Source organism: Ambystoma mexicanum, chromosome 11 (genome assembly GCF_040938575.1).
Source record: "Ambystoma mexicanum isolate Mex_15411 chromosome 11, UKY_AmexF1_1, whole genome shotgun sequence".
Classification (NCBI taxonomy): Eukaryota; Metazoa; Chordata; class Amphibia; order Caudata; family Ambystomatidae; genus Ambystoma; species Ambystoma mexicanum.
Window position 1 is genome coordinate 588,155,849 of NC_090934.1, and position 17,901 is coordinate 588,173,749.

The following is a 17,901-nucleotide window of genomic DNA, read 5'->3' on the forward strand; positions in this document are numbered from 1 at the left end:
GGCATCGGCTGGAGGGCAGGAGGACCTAGGACAGGAAATGTCTTCCGTGTGGCTGCGGTTGGGCCAGCAGATAGGTGCGGAGCGGCGGCGGGCGGAAGAGGGGCGGCTCACGATGGTCAGGGCGGAGAACTCCATGCGGAGGGCCCTGAGGCGGGCCGAGTGCCTCGAGGCAATCCGCAGGGGGTTGGAGGAGCAGATGGCGTCGTCCCTGCGGACCCTCGGGGCCATGGAACAGGACCGCCTCCGGGACATAGACGAGGAGTTTGATGATGCCCTGGCCCGGAACACCACGGAGTGAGCGGCTGGACTTGCCCGCCGCCTTTGTATATAGTTCTTTAGTTTTAGGTTTCATTTGTTTCTTCTTATGATTTGGAGTCGACGGACACAGCTCCACTTTTTGTATATAGTTGCATTTTAGTTAGGGTTTTTTGTAGGTTTCCTTTGTTCAGTTGGGCTTATGGACTCTTGGATGTTTTGTACATAGTTCTTCATTGGATTGTTTTATTTTTTTATTTTTGATTTATTCTCCATGGAGCAATGGTCTTTGCATTTATTTTTATCTCTCGGATTGATTTTATTTTTAATGTGACTTTGAACAACATTTTTTTGGATTTGGATTTGTAGTTTTGATTTTTTTGGACGGACATGCAGCTTATCTTTTTTTCATTGCCATTGTAGTTTGTTTCATTTCATTTGCATTCAATTTTTTTTAATACAATTTTGTTTTCATACTTCACTGTGTGGTATCATCTCATTGGTTTCATGCATGTCATGTTGGGTGTTTTCCCATTCATTTGCAACCATTGTGTGTGACGGACATGGGTTCATTTGCTTTATGAACATTGGGGGTGTAACATGTAATTTCCATTTCCATTTGGGTGAATGGGTTACTTGGTAGGGCCTTTTGGCTGTGGAGGCTGACCATCACGCACATGATTGGGGATTGTGAGGACCTGGGTGCAGGGGGACATGAGTGGGGGCCTGGTGGAGGCTGCCCCTGGTGGCTGGGGGGTGGGGGTGGTGGGAGACATGAGTGGGGGCCTGGTGGAGGCTGCCCCTGCACTGCTGGGGGGTGGGGGTGGTGGGAGACATGAGTGGGGGCCTGGTGGAGGGTGCCCCTGCACTGCTGGGGGGTGGGGGTGGTGGGAGACATGAGTGTGGGCCTGGTGAAGGGTGCCCCTGCACTGCTGGGGGGTGGGGGTGGTGGGAGACATGGGTGGGGGCCTGGTGGAGGGTGCCCCACAGTGCTGGGGGTCGGGGGGGTGAGAGACATGAGTGGGGGCCTGGTGGGGGCTGCCCCTGCACTGCTGGGGGGTGGGGGTGGTGGGAGACATGAGTGGGGGCCTGGTGGAGGTTGCCCCTGCACTGCTGGGGGGTGGGGGTGGTGGGAGACATGGGTGGGGGCCCGGTGGAGGGTGCCCCACAGTGCTGGGGGTCGGGGGGTGGGAGACATGAGTGGGGTCCTGGTGGGGGCTGCCCCTGCACTGCTGGGGGTGGGGGTGGTGGGAGACATGAGTGGGGGCCTGGTGGAGGGTGCCCCTGCACTGCTGGGGGGTGGGGGTGGTGGGAGACATGAGTGTGGGCCTGGTGGAGGCTGCCCCTGGTGGCTGGGGGGTGGGGGTGGTGGCAGACATGAGTGGGGGCCTGGTGGAGGCTGCCCCTGGTGGCTAGGGGGTGGGGGTGGTGGGAGACATGAGTGGGGGCCTGGTGTAGGCTGCCCCTGCACTGCTGGGGGGTGGGGGTGGTGGGAGACATGAGTGGGGGCCTGGTGGAGGCTGCCCCTGCACTGCTGGGGGGTGGGGGTGGTGGGAGACATGAGTGGAGGCCTGGTGGAGGCTGCCCCTGCACTGCTGGGGGGTGGGGGTGGTGGGAGACATGAGTGTGGGCCTGGTGGAGGCTGCCCCTGGTGGCTGGGGGGTGGGGGTGGTGGGAGACATGAGTGGGGGCCTGGTGGAGGCTGCCCCTGCACTGCTGGGTGGTAGGGGTGGTGGGAGACATGGGTGGGGGCCTGGTGGAAGGTGCCCCACAGTGCTGGGGGGTCGGGGGGGTGGGAGACATGAGTGGGGGCCTGGTGGAGGGTGCCCCTGCACTGCTGGGGGGTGGGGGTGGTGGGAGACATGAGTTGGACATGTGTGGGGGCCTGGTGGGGGCTGCCCCTGGATGCTGGGGGGTGGGGGTGGTGGGAGACATGAGTGGGGGCCTGGTGGGGGCTGCCCATGGTGGCTGGGGGGTGGGGGTCCTGGGTGACATGAGCAGGTGTGCAGGGTAGTCCCCTGTGGTGTCGGCTGCCTGCAGGGGCCGTGGAGGGTGTACAGGGAATACCTGGGAGCACACAGCCAAATCGCGTGTAGAATTTCCCGCGTACCCCTGTCATACACGTACCCAGCCAAATCTCATGTGGAAATTCCCACGCACGTACCCGGCCAAATTGCGTGTGGAACTTCCTGCGCACCCCTGAAATACACGTACCCTGATGGAATCGCGTGTCGAACTTCCCGTGCACCCCTGGAATACACGTACCCTGCTGAAATCACGTGTGAAACTTGCCCCGCACCCCGAAATACACGTACCTTGCTGAAATCGCGTGTGGCACTTCCCGCGCACCCCTGAAATGCACGTACCATGCTGAAATCACGTGTGGAACGTCCCCCGCACCCACAAATACACGTACCCTACTGAAATTGCGTGTGGAACTTCCTGCGCACCCCTGAAATACACGTACCCTGATGGAATCGCGTGTGGAACTTCCCTGCGCACCCCTGGAATACACGTACCCTGCTGAAATTGCGTGTGAAACTTGCCCCGCACCCAGAAATACACGTACCCTGCTGAAATTGCGTGTGGAACTTCCCGCGCACCCCTGAAATGCATGTACCATGCTGAAATCGCGTGTGGAACGTCCCCCGCACCCAGAAATACACGTACCCTGCTGAAATCGTGTGTGGAACTTCCCGCGCACCCCTGAAATCCATGTACCCTGCTAAATCGCGTGTGAGACTTCCCGCGCACCCCTGAGATCCACGTACCCAGACAAATCGCGTGTGGAAATTCCCGCGCACGTACCCGGCCAAATCGCGTGTGGAACTTCCCGCGCACCCCTGAAATCCAGGTACCCTGCCAAATCACGTGTGAGACTTCCCGCGCACCCCTGAGATCCACGTACCCAGACAAATCGTGTGTGGAAATTCCCACGCACCCCTGAGATACGCGTACCCTGCTCGCACGGGCCCAATCGCGTGTGGAAATTCCCGCGCACCCCTGAAATGCACGTACCATGCTGAAATCGCGTGTGGAACGTCCCCCGCACCCAGAAATACACGTACCCTGCTGAAATTGCGTGTGGATCTTCTTGCGCACCCCTGAAATACACGTACCCTGCAGAAATCGCGTGTGAACTTCCCACGCACCCCTGAAATACGCGTACCCTGCTCGCACAGGGCCAATCGCGTGAGGTACTTCCCGCGCACCCCAGTGATACACGTAGCCCGCTTGCCGTGCTGGTACAGGGTTAGCGCAACACTTTGCGCTGGATTGGGTATATTGATGGCTTTTCCCTGTGCGAGAGGCGTTCTTGGGGGCGTAACTGGCGCTGCTGCAGGGTCGCTGCGCCACTGTGCGCCACGGCTGGTTTTGGTGGCTGGAATCCATGAATACGCTGTGTGCGGAAATGGATTTTGGCGCACGCGGCTGGCGCAGGGATTCGCACGCGCACACTGTGCGCCTGCCGCGTGTGCCACTTGTGTGCTGAATTCTATGAATTACCCCCTTATACTCACACACCTCCAACCCCCTTCCACATATTACAGGTGGATTTGCATAGCATAGGTTCACTGTCGGGGGATCTTGAGACAATAAACAAATAACATACTTTTTGTTACTTAGCTTAATGGTACTCGTCTAATCAGCATCAAAAAGAAAACAGGCTGAGGAGCACTGTTGGAATGAGAGCCTTTCACCATGAGGCCAAACACAGATGCCTGTAATGCATACATTTTATCCACACACCCCTCCTCCAGACCATTATAGATGCATTCGTAGAGCACACATTCCCTGCCAGTGGGTATCTTGATGCTAAATACTACCAGCAAATGCTTACTGTTACCGACTTAATTATACTTCTGTTTCCGGCATCACAATGGCAGAGAAGGCTTGCTGTGATTCAGAAATGTGACAATGAGGACAAACAGTGTATCCCAGAATACTAGCAGTGTCTAAATGACACAGACAACAGAGAAAAGAAATGCAAGTGCTGTGGTGAGGATGAGTGGGGCTCCGTGCACTGCACATAATTGATAATCAATCACGCTGCAGTCTTATTGCCCGATTTGGGTGAATCCATGTGAACATGATGAACAGTTGTCCATCTTAATCACTCTTATGAGTTTAGATGAGATCGGAAAACTGGTACGTGGATTTAACCAGTGTGCAAGGATTGCGCCGACAGCATGGTTTTGGGTATATTAAGATGAGGTCCTAGGCAGATCATGGAGTTTGTTTGATTGCAGGAGAGGAAACAGGACTGATCCTGGAGCTTGGATAGGATTGAAATCATATGACAATCATTGAGTCCCTGTACCACTTTACAATATCTGATGCACCATTCACTTGTCAAAGGAGAGAGTCTGCAAAAAGGTAGAGTTTTACTTCCTAACACACCAAACACTAATAATGTGCGGTGCTTCAGATTCTACCCTACAACAGTGTATTGTGCCTTCCTGAGATTTGGCAATGATGTTTTGCAATGGGTTCCACCACCTCAGGATACTCAACTCATAGCTGAGTGTAGTTCATCATGCAACTCCTCTCTATTGAGGCTCATGTCTTGTGAGAGAGACCTAAAAATGAGGGCTATGCACCTACTCTGCGAGACAGGAGTGATGTAGAAATTGAGTGTCTGTCCTTACCATTGCTGGACAGAAGAGACATAAAAATTGAGTGTGTTCACTTACCTCTACGGGACAGGAGGGATGTACAAATTGAGTGTGTGTCCTTATAGCCGCAAGAGAAGAAAGACATACAAATTGAGGGTGTGGCATCAGCCCTGTAGGATAGGAGAGACATACAAATGTAGGGTTCACCCTCACCCCTGTGTGACAGGAGTAAATTAGAAATGTAGGCTGTGTCTTCACCCCTGCGAGACAGACCAGACTTCAAATTTCAGTGAAGAAGTCATGATAACCCAGCATATACATGCTAGAGGGCCCTTGTGCAACTTTACAAGGGTAAGTCGCATGTATTCAGACACAACCTGTTTTTGGTGAACAATCTGTGCACACATCCTTGATCTAAACCCGGACAAAACAGAAATCAACATGCCATGGCCTAGCAAAATGCAGAATCGACTGAAACCTTCTAAAGTGGTTATAAACCTCTTTGAAATATTAATGGACATCAACTTAACACCTGAACCACACGTCAATACAGTATTGAAGAATTGCTTCTTCCACCTGCACACAATCAAGTGAATACTAACTTTCTTCACCTTCCCACATAGAACACTCACCATCATCTCCCTCATCATCTCAAGAATAGACTACACCAACAGCATCTATCTCAGAATGCTGGACTGCCTTACCAAAAAACTGCAGCGAACACCGAACATAGCAGCAACACTACTCGTCAGACACACTAAGAGAGAATTAATCGCACCAGAACTGAGAAACTGACGGAAATGCTGATGTATATACATTTTTTCTTGTCCCCTTTCTCGTATCTCTCAATCCCTAACAATCCTCCCAATCACCAACGCTTGAATTACTGTCACCAAATCATACAATATTATGCTGGATTGAATATGATTGTATTTAAATGTACACCTTCACTTTACTGATACGGTTTAATTGTACAGAGCTTCTTCTTATCTCTTTTAAAATTGTAAATATCACAAAACCCTGATTTGAAAAAGGAGGCGAATGCCGAAACACGTGTTATCACTAAAGGCACCTTTTTGCCAATTACTAAAGGTTTCAGCTAGTGTCTGGAGGAATCTGATTGGCTGCTTGGACACTCTCTTTTGCTATTTGGATGTATTTTGCATTTAACCTGGTAAGTGGAGGCAACACCTGTGCATATAACAACAAAGGGTTTTTGGATGTTATCTTCTTTCATTTGCTTTGGATCAATGTGAGCGGGAACAATGATGCCCATTGTATTTTCTGACGCAGTTTCTAAACGGATGTCATTATATCTCCGGGCACGATATTGAAAACGGTTGCAGATTTTTAGTGGCTTATCCCTTTTGATATTATTCAGTAATGCCTGTAAATCTATCACTGCAAACGTATACTAAATAATACATTATTTCAACCCATTATTTAAAATAATGGCTGAGTGGAAAACCTCCAAACCCACTACAGAGGGTCTGAGCCTGCTAGAATCTCTCTGTTACTCTTATTAAGGGTGGAAAATACTGCCCCAGCTGCCACTATTTGTGAAATTGATCTGATATTGGAGGATGAACAGAAGACTAGCCAATACCTGGCCTATTGTGAGTTGTATTCCACATATAGAATCTGGATGGAACTTGATGGGGCACAACACCTCCAGACAGGCTTGGGATCTGAGACCACTGTGGTGGTGATTTGGCACAGTATAAAAGCAATGGATCATAATATAACATAACATAACATGGTGTAAAATAGCATGACAAAGTCCAGAATAGCACTGAGTGCAGATATAGAAACAAACACATTATACATATGTCTTCTTTGATTTGAATAACAGTGAGACACACAAATCACATTCACTTTAAAGTACTGTGTAAAGACACAAACTGAGGCTGAAATAATGGGACTACACATGCAATCATCACATAAACACAAACTCAAACGTTGGAGAAGTAATATAATTGATTTAACCACTATAACAATTATTGTTTATGTTAGGATTTTCATAAAGCAGTCTAGTGCTATTATGATAGTTTATAGAAGTTTGGCATTGGGCAGATAGAGTGGAACCAAGGAATAGAAAACAAATTCATGTTTTAGTAAAAAATTGACACCTAATAGTACAATTATGTGAGATTGCAAGTCTTCATTGTGTGTTAGGGGATGTTGTTAGGGAAAGCCGTGTTGCAATGGAAGACACATTACAATTCAAATCTTGTAATTATGGAGATGAGCTAGTGGGGCCACTATGCAGCTGTATGACAGGCATTGAGCGAAGGTGTGACAGTGAGGTTTGTGGTAGAAAAGCAAGTAGAGTGCCACAGCCTGTGCAGAACAAGGTATTCTCCCATACTCTGGGGAGCCCAAGGACACGAGGCTTGCTTCTTAGGTGGGGCTATGGAGTTACAGAGAGCTGAGCCCTCTATGTGAAAGAAAGTAGCATGATACAGAAGACCCTAACTGTACCTGGAGCAGAAGGATCAGGAACCCAAGGACGTGTGATGAAAGTTTACGTGGAAGGCTATGCGAGTTGAGCCCTCGATACACAAGATGGTAGAATGATCCAGAAAACTCTAACCTTACCTTGGAACAGAAATTCAGATTGAACGTGAAGTGATGAAAGCACGCGGAACCCAAGAGTGTGTGCTTTGAGTCTTTAGTGGACGGCGAGGGAGTTCCAGGGCAGTTGAGTCTACGAAGCGTAAAAAGGTTGCATAATACCTTACTGTACTGCGGAACCAAACTCAGGTTTGAGTGTAGAGCGATGGAAAGTTCCACACTAATAGTTATGCCTTTGAAAAGCCTTGCAGAAATCTAAGAAATTAGACCGCTAATCTATATCATTAAATGAGTGGGATTCACAGGTGTGATGGCGTGGCTGAAAAGCCTTATGGGCAGTGTCAGAATGGGGCATAAAAATTGTCTCGGGCACCAATGCACAAGTGACCCATATTCGAAAATGGCAAGTCATTCTAAGCAGTACCCAAGAGGGAGTTTTAGGTAAAAGTCGACTGCAAATTGATCATTTTAAAGAATGTTTGTTCAGTAAAACTCTCAAAACTGCTAGCTGCACAGTGAAGTAACGCATCAAAAAGGCAAATGTTGACCAACAAACTGTCGAGCCTACATATTGGACAGAATGATCTGTATTCAGTGGTCGGGAGCGGTTGGGAGCAGTGCTCCTCTACATGTTTTTTAAATTAAGTTTTACTGTTCCTGTACTTTTGTTTTAAAATCAAACCGTTCCGGAATGGTTACGTTTTAAGATAAAAGTGTAGTAGGAAGTTGAAACTTGCGTTTGGGGGTTTGTATTGTATGTTGGAGGGAGTGTTGCAATGGGATTTTTGGGGAGCGGGGACAGGCCAGTAGGGAAGATAGTTCCACTGCTTCTTTCTGTGCACTTCGACCACTGTCTGTATCGTATTGCAGTTGTTATGTATAAAGCATCTTTTCCCATTTGTATGGCCTCAACACACTTTGTGGTAGGAACGCCCTCGGGGACTGAAGTCCAGGAATGGGAACATTCTCAGAAAAGGCTTAAAGTGTGTGTGTGCATTTGGCCATGATTAGGAATTAGGTGGGCTGGCTATGCTCCAGTAAGCAACCCAAGAGGTCAGGCATGTAGATGGGTGCTGAGGGATGTCACGACAGAACGCTAGTGTGAGAGACTTGGTATGTGACCAGCTAGATCGAAAATTGTTGTAGGGTGTTGATGTATTCGAATATCAGAGGTGTTAGGGCAAGTCAGGTGTAAGGGTAAAGCGGTTATGTGTCCAGCTAGACCGAATTTGTCATAGTCGCTGCTGCATTGTAAATTGTGTGGATGGATAGCCGTACCTGCGGCAGATGTCCACAAAAGTGGTGCGCATTTACATACCTTAAGCGCAGATGTTGCTTATCTTGCCGCTGGGTCATCAGATCGTCTTTTGATTTCACATCTGCTATAATGTGGGGACTTCATTCTAGATGTATGCTAGCCTGAAATGACCTGGGATCAGGAGTCCATCTGGAGGGAACAATGGTTGTCATAGTGGCAAGGATCTTAAAGGTAACGCTTCCTTTCCTAACTTTGTACACGGTAAATCCATCTCTCTGTTTGATTTGAGCAGAAGAGGCAAATTCTAAAGACGCTCTTGGGAAGCCTTTCTATTCTTAGTTTTTAACATGTTTACATTCCATGTGGGGTTGTGCAGTAACATAATTGGTTACTATGGGATCAATTTCTATTCATATCTGGGGCAGGGAAACAATGTCAATTGCTATTGCTTATTTAAGTTGCAAGTTTGTGCTTGGACAGCCACTTTTGTTAACTGGATCACATTTAAAATAAATCACATCTCTAAAATAAACCGTACAAGATACCGGTGTTTGCATCCGTGTAATCTACAATTGTATTCCGAAATCATCAGATGCACAAATGTCTGGTTCTCAGACCAGCGCGTTTTATTCTTATAGAAGGAAACATATATTGAGGGCAGTTCCACGAGTTATCAGCAGAAATCTTGCAATTTCATGAACAGTGCAAATTTGAGTTGTTTATCGGAATTGCAAAAGAAAGGCATGCATTCGGCTACTGCCATCCCATGGCTTCCGGATTCCTTGATGGACAGCCGCTTACAAATAGTTAGCAGATGTTGCATACCCAGGAGTTAGAGCCGTGGGCTAATGAGCCGCGCTCCACGAAGCTCTCTGCTGGTTACGTTTAGCTTATGAGAAACAAACAGCTCAGGGTCAAATGTTGAGTCCTGCTATGTGTAACAGTAACCCCATTCAGAGCCGTTTCCCCGTCTGCTTTCAGCAGAGGTCAAGCAAGCGGAAGCGGCCATTTTTAGCTCACCTTTGTATTAGCCATGCCTGACAGGACTCATAGCTTGTGTTTTAGACTCCACAAGTGGGCACTTTTATTTCATGTAATTATTGTAATTCCGAATTGATGGGGAGACAGAAAAGGAATCAAGTGCTAACTAGAGGAATGTGGGAGCTCTGTGATGAAAGAAACCTTCTGAAGGGAACTGGTGCTCAATGATTTTGTCTGCCATGTGCTTTGTTTACTTGACTTTGGAGAGCAGGAGTCTGCTACGTTTCTGTCTGCACAGCACAGGAGTAACAGATTGAGGTATTCTTGTGTAAAATATGGATAGTTTCTGCTTTTTAACCCTCCCAATAATAATAAAAACCTCAAGTATTTATATAGTGTCATACCGGGTTACTAATGCTTCTAAGCGCTGTCTTGCTAGCAGTTATATTCACCCAATTTTACTGGTAGTCAATTTACGAACTTCGGAAGGATGAAGGGTTAAACTGGTCCTCCTGGGATTCCAACTAACCAAGTGCAGGCTTCCCCCATGTCACAGGCCTGGATTTAACCTGTGAGCAATCCTCCACGCATGACAGATGCATATGGTTTCAAAAGAAAATGGGATGCAATCATGTCAATTTAAAAGAAAAGGATTCAAATTGAAGGAAAACAGACTGGCATATGGTTAAATAGTTTTGGGGCAAAAGTCTCAGCCAGTCCTGAGGTTTGAGTAGCGTACACCCAGGCTCAATTAGCCAGAGTTAATAGCATATTCTCTCTGTTAACTCCCACTCACCACATTATTTCTACGCTCTTTATCACTACCATTCGCGCATAGAAACACTTGTGTACAGGCGTGTTATAAATTACTTATCATATCATATCTTATCATTGAGCGACCGAAATGTGCAAAGTAGATAGAGCGAATAAGACCGTTAGATGTTAAGAAACATGTCATGGAAAACATGAGTTAACTTTAAAGAAGTTAACATGAAATACTGAATGAGAAGTTAGAGTGAAGAACAGGCTTTTCGGTTCAACCTGCGTGCCGGGATGCCATGCAGATGCATAACCGCAGACGCTCTGGACTGTTTTGTAATCCCTGTGACTCAACTCATCTGACTCCTAATTTTCAAAAGCAAGTCAACATCTGTTTAAACCTTTAACATCACTGTTTATTAACATGTAGCAACCTTGTAAATGCAGTAGTAGGTTTTAAGGGACTACAAGAGCTTGCAGGTCATCAGTAGAGAAGAGTATGATATGATATAATATGATAAGTCATTTATAACACGCCTGTACACAAGTGTTTCTAGGCACGACAAGCCAAGGAAGGGAAGATAGAAGGAAGACAAAACAATGATCTTACTAGGCCTTGTGTTATCCAGATCACGCAAGTGCGGGGAGTCAGAAGTGCCAGGGGGGGAGGGAGGTGAGGAGAGTTCAAAGGAACGTGTAAGTACTACCAGGGAGGTGGGTAATAAGTGCAGGGAGTTAGGGGACTGTATGGTTGCAGATACAGTCCCTACGTGGTTGGGAGGCCAGAAGGCAGTGCAAGGGCAACTGGTCATACAGGAGCATGGTCCCGTAAGTTCAGTGGGTGGCCAGGTAACCAGTTTGCGCAGCAGACAGGGGCATCCTCAAGGGAGAGGGTGAGAGAAAACAGAAGTGAAAAGGAAAGTCTTGAGTTGCTTCTGGAACCTTAGGTGGTCCTGATCAAGTTTGAGAGAGGCAAGGATGCTGTTCCAGAGGGAGGCCCCAGCCGAGAACAGAGATGTATTCCCCCACTCTCTGCCTGGAGAAGCGTCTGACCATCAGAGAGTTGGAAGTGGATGAGCAGAGGGCTCGGGAAGGAAGATACCTAGGAAGAGAACATTGGATGTAGTGTGGTCCCCGGCCCCAGAAAGCCTTCTGGACAATGTAGAGGGTCTTGAACTTGATCCTTGCAGCCACAGGGAGCCAGTGGAGAGATTTCAGGCCTGGCGAGATACGATTCCTGAGCTTGGGCACAAGGACAAGTCTTGCAGTCCTGTTCTGGATTAGTTGTAAATGGTGAAGAGTAGAGCCATGCAGATTTGGAAAGCAGCTGTTGCAGTAGTCCAGCCTAGAGAGAACCAGGGCTCTGGAGACAGTGAGCTATTGGAGGAAAGTGAGAAAAGGAAGAATACTTCTGAGGAGGTGCAGCTGATAGTGTGACTTCTTAGAGATGTCAGAGTTGTTAGGATAGAAGGAGAGGGTGGATTTGAAGATGATACTAAGGTTCTTAGCCTCACAGGAAAGTGCAGGTAGAGGGCCCACGTTGGGTGGTCAGAGTGAGAGAGGGAATGCAGGATCGGGTGCCCCAATGAGGAGGATCTCAGTCCTACTGGCATTAAGGCAGAGATTGTTGGAGACATACCATTCCTGAATTGTGGACAGACAGTCCGGTATGAGAGAAGGAGCAGAGAGGCTATGGGAAGCCCGAATGAGAGGTGAGTGTCATCTACATTACACTGAAAGTGAGAACATAAGGTAGAGATGTGGTAGGCCAGAGGTGCCAGGTAGTGGTTAAAGTGCCAGGGAGAGAGGTTACACCCCTGGTGAACACAACATGTTGGGAGAGAGATAGAAGCGAGGAAGAACCCAAATTGCACCTGGAAGGGTCAATCGGAGAGAAAGGAGGTCAACCAGGATAGGGCCTGACCAGTGATACCCAGGTTGTCACATAGATGATTGAGCAGGATGGAGTGGCTGGTTGCATCAAAAGCAGAGTATAGATCAAGGAGAATGAGGACAGAAGGAAGGTTAGATTCTAGATTAGAGAGCACGTCTTCACAGGTGTTCAGGAGAGCAGTCTCCATGCTTCTGGCTGCTCTGAAGTCAGACTGGTGGTCATGCAGACAACCAACAGATTCAGTATGTAGATTAAGCTGGGAGACGGCCAGTTTTTCCAGGAGTTTGCCCAGGAAAGGAGTGATTGAGATTGTGCGGTAGATTGCAGGAGAGAAAGGATCAGCAGAGAGCTTCTTAAGGAGGGGGTGCACAAGGGAGTGCTTCTTGAGGGAGGGGAAGTTTCCAGTGGCAAAAGAGTGATTGCTGAAATCAGCCAAGGCTTGAGAAAGGGTGCAGATGTGGTCCTTACTGGTTCTGCAGTAGCAGGGAAGCACCTGCTTTGATGAGACTTTCATAGATCGGACTTGTCTAAAAACACTGTCGGGAGTGAGCATGGAGAAAGAGGAGAAAGGAGGCGGAGATACGGCCGGAGAGGGGCCTGGATTGGTAGAAGGAGAGGAAGATGAGGCTGAGGAAGAGGAGAGAGTGGACAGGATTTCCTGGATTTTAGTGGTGAAATGAGATGCCAGAACCATGCAAAGTGCATGGGAGGGAACAGGAGAGGTGGAGATTGCAGCAGGATTGGCAAGCTCCTTGCACATTTTGAAAAGTTCAGCCAAGCTGTTAGAGGCCACAGCGATTCAGGCTTTGATGTAGGCTCTCTTCTTATAAAGGACAGAGAGTTTGTATTGTCTTTGGAGCAAGCGGCAGACCAGATTGGCAGAGGATGAGCCTGATGCCCTCCACTTCCTCTCAGCCACCCTACACTTGATCTTAAGGGTGACAAGGTTGGAATCGTACCAAGAGTTGCACTTGGATGCAGGTTTCAAATGGGTCCTCGTGGCAGGGTTAAGGACATCCGGAGTATCAGAGATTGAGAGATGAAGGTTGGAAATGGCTGTCTCACAGTGTGATTCAGCTGTGGGTGTAGGAGGAGAGAAAGCAGCAGTGAAAACCACAACTGACACACGCTTTATGGGCCGGATGACCAAGAAGGTGGATGGCAGTGCTTGGGTCGGCTTAACCTGATTGGCAGAGAGCGACATGTGAGAGGAGAGAAGAAAGTCATCATTCTAAGAGAGAGAAGTGGTGAGAGGGTTGGAGAGGGGGAGGTCTGACAAGATCACAACATCCACAGTGTGCACTGCAGAGTGCGTCGGGCCAGAAGGAAGAATAGAGAGAGTTGCAGAGGTTGCAAAATAGCCAAGAGGAGGGGCTAGAAGCATCCAAGTGGAGGAGAAGTTGAGAGGTAGAGGCAAGGAGGAAAGAGGAGAGGTCAGCCCACTCAGAGAGGAAGAGGGCGACCTGGCCAGGCGGCCTGTAGATGGTGGCCATAGTGAGAGAGAGGCCGGGAGAGATAGAGATCCTGCAGATCAGGCCTTCAAAGGAGAAGTATGCCTGCATCAGAATGACAGAAGCAGGGATGCACTCCAGGGAGATCAGGGCTACTCCACCTCCAGACTGTTGGTTCTGACTTTGGAGAGGATCTTGTAGCCATCAGGGAAAGGAGTGTCAAAACACGTGATATAGCTGGCCATGAAGCAAGTCTCAGTGAGACCGAGAACATCCAGATCAAGCTCTTTGAGGAGACTGCTGATGTCTGGGAATATTTGACAGCGGAGCGAGAGTTAAGAGCAGTGGCTTGGAGCAGATTGCTACTTTTGCAAGACATCTGTGGAGGGGTACAGGCATGAGATAAGCCCTGAGGAAGTGTGAGAGGTACAATCATAAACAGTGAACTAATATTACACGAGAAACGTTTTGGGAAAAGGTGTCATACAAACTGAAGAGATAAATGAATAATTGCTGTAAATTCTGTGACCTTGATTGAAACGTCCTACTTGATGACAAAGGAGGACCACCAAGAATGGGAAATAGTCTGCACCCGTCCGCCTGTTCATCTCTCCACAAAAGAGCACCATTAGATTACTGGAAGATGAATAACCACACAACACCTCTCTGCCCATCGGTGATGCTGAGCATGTCATCAAAATTAGTGATGACACTGGATGCCTCGCCCACCTGCTCCGGTCATGCCCCATAATACTAATAGCTTTTCACTGTCATGAGGGTGCATCCCAAACAACATTTCAGTTGTTTAGAGGCCCCAAGAAAAGACTGATATCCACCCTAAAGCCCTAAGGAACCTGATGGAGGTAGAGATTTCAGATGCTAAGACACCCAAGCTGCTTACTCTTCCCCCAAAGGCAGACACATGCCATTTAGCGCAGGGATCGACAATATTAACTTGCTAGCACAACTCCTGTCCAAAGTCCTGCAAGTCTGCCACAGCACCAGCAGGCTTCAAGTGGCCCATCTCCCTCACTGCACACTGGAGTTGGCTATGGCCATGTCCAGGCACTACAGGTGTAGACCACTGTGGGATGTTTTTACCCATGCATCCAAGCCCTACCATAAAACTATGCATTACTGGCATTGAAAACATCATGATGGCCAGAACTCCCCAGAGAGTGCCCAGGGAAAGCATGAAGAATAGGCTTCCACCCCTTTTTTTCCTATGTTGTGAGCACAGGAGGGCACTGCCTAAAACCACCATTGGGCTACACACACAGTAGCTTGAAACCATTGGGAATGGCAATGCTGATTGCCAAAAGCAACCCAGAACTGTGGGGAATTCATTTTCGTAATGTCAAAATGGATGCAATACTGGTGCTCACCACTATCAGGAAGCCGGCGTTTTAAAACCACCAGACTTTTGTGTCAAACTGAACAAATGAACCCAACCCAGGCCAAGGAAAGACTTGCTAAGAGATGGATACAATGTAAAGCTATATTCTGAAATGACTTGAAGGAAGTAATTATTTAATGTATATATATAAAAATAGCTGGGGATGTCAGCAGCTTAAGTGAATTTGGGTTTAAAGCCACTAAAATCGAAATGTTTAGAATACATGAGTGACCTACTTGTGAGTGTCACATAGGTTGCAATTGTTTAAATGTCATAGTTTTGAACTTAGAATCAATGTTCTAGCTGCATGTGTAAACATTTTCAGTGTGATTTTGAATGTAGAAAACTGGGAACTAAAGGGACATTTAGCTGAAGAGAGTGAATTCTGCCCGGCAACTACCCCCGACAGGAGTGAAACCTGTTCAGCCACTCTTCCCAGGCTGGCTGCATTCTGCTGCCCCTGCCAAAAGGAGATGACACCTCTCTGATTGAATTAGGGGAGTGGTACTTGGGGACTACAGGAAACTAAACAAAGCACTGTCACTGGCTCAGGCAAATGCTATATTGGGGGGCCGTAAAATGGCTTCCTCTTGGGAGAAACTGGGAGGGGCAGTGTCTGTGAGAGCCAGCTGAGCTTAGGGGAAGTTGATAAACCAGAAATTCCACCATGTGCTTTGGAAAACCACACCCCTTTGGGGCCAGAGCATGATTTTAAAAAGATGGATAATTCATAGTGCAGACTTGTCAAAATTATATAAATAACATTATCCTTCTTGTGATTTTTCTGTGCACTTTTCAAGAGGTGTTAGGACCCTGTGGTATGTTCTTGGGGATAGTAGCGGAAAAAAAGGTTGTTACTCCAAATGTATGCATGTTAAAAATCTGACACCTTATCATCTGAAACCCATATCCCTGGTGCACATTTGTGTAAAATCTGGAAAGGTTTAGAGGTCGTTATCTGGATGAAAAGGGGAGAATTCTGTCATAAGTGGACACAACATCGTAGAAAGACAGGGATCGGATGGTTTGGTGCTACAGAAAATATGTTAACTGGACCTATAATATTAGAAAAATGGTACATAGATACATATGTGTTTAGGTCAGAAATAGAATTGTGTGCAATTTGACAAGGGGGGGTTCCTCTGACCATAAAACCTACAACATCACTCTGACACTCCATTTCTTTCCCCAAATCAAGGAAGAGAGGAGGTACTGGCCAATGATAAGTGAGAGGGGCAGGCTTAGCTAGGCCCAGGCACACACCCATCTTCAAAACACATAAAAGGAGCATTGAAACCCAGGTAGGGACATTCACTTCCACTTTCTTGTGGGACGCTTTGCCGGGAGACTTCAGACTTCACACACAGAGATCCAGACTTCAAATTCATCAATCTCCAGAGACCAGAAATTAACTCCAGAATTTGTAGCAGAGAGGCCTGAATCCACAAGCTCAATCCTCTTCAGCAGGCCTCAAAACCAACCAAACTATTCAGCAGCCGGGCGTGCTGTTTGAATTCTTTGCCAAGAACTTTTGCAAGAACCTGTAGCAGTATCCAGAAAGCAGTGCTGTGTCCGGAACCAGAGAGAACCAGAGACCAGATCGCTTTGAAGATCTGCTAGCAGAAGTCCAGCCAATCCTGACTCGATCGGTGACGAAGTCGCATTCCTGTCCAAAATCTAGTGTGAGTACCCAGCTAGCACTGTGCCAAAACCAATCTCTTAGTTTAAAATAATCTAATCCAAACTATTTTAGCCTATTAGAACTGCCTCCTAGAATCGCGTCATTCTGTCATCTTTAAAACTGAAAACTGTCATCTGTCATTCTGAGCTTTAAAATTTAAAATCTGAAAAACTACGTTTACTAAATCGGCCGTATCTCCGGAACTGACATCTTAAAGCTAAGATTCTGTGCTTTCCAACGAGCCTATAACCGACTTCCTACTCCTTATAGTGCCTCCGTAATTGCGCTCGACGCACGCGACTAAATTTGCAGCGATTTGACATTTTGCTTAATTTCAGCAACGTGTAAAAATATTTGTCCTTGCCTTCCTTGCTGAAATTCGTGTGCAACCTGACAATCATTCATAGAGCATTGCTAAAGTGATCCTGAATTAATTTAAAGTATCTCTCACTCACCCGGAACCTCCTATAGGGAATTAAAAGCAATTTTAGCATATTTTTCACTTAATTTCAACCACATCAAAGTATATTGCCTGTGTTTAAAACTCCTACCTGTTTTCCTCTAAGCTTGCAAGGGGGGAACTGAATTATATTTGTTTGCATTCCTGAGCACTGTGTGCTTTCCTTCCATCTCTTTACCTTGCATAAAGGGGGTGGGGGGAGGTGAATTGTCAAAGAAAAGTGATTACGTTGTCTTTTGTTGAAGTCATATCAAGTTTATTTTCTGTACTGCATTTTCATTCATCATTGCATTGTCCTTGAAGCCATAAAAGCATTCTCAGCTACTTATCCTCTCTATATCACTTATAAGCCATCAAAAAGAGTGTACCACTGTAACATTATCCATTGTTGATCACTATCATCCTCACAAGTGTGCTATCAAACATTAATTTATTATAAAAGTGTGATATATATATATTGTTTAATTTTCAAATAAACCTTTTAATTTGCAAAACAAACCTACTTCTGGGCTCAGTGGGGTCAGGGGGATTGTAAGAGAGGGGTGTTATATAAGGGTTGTCATCCAGAGTAAATGA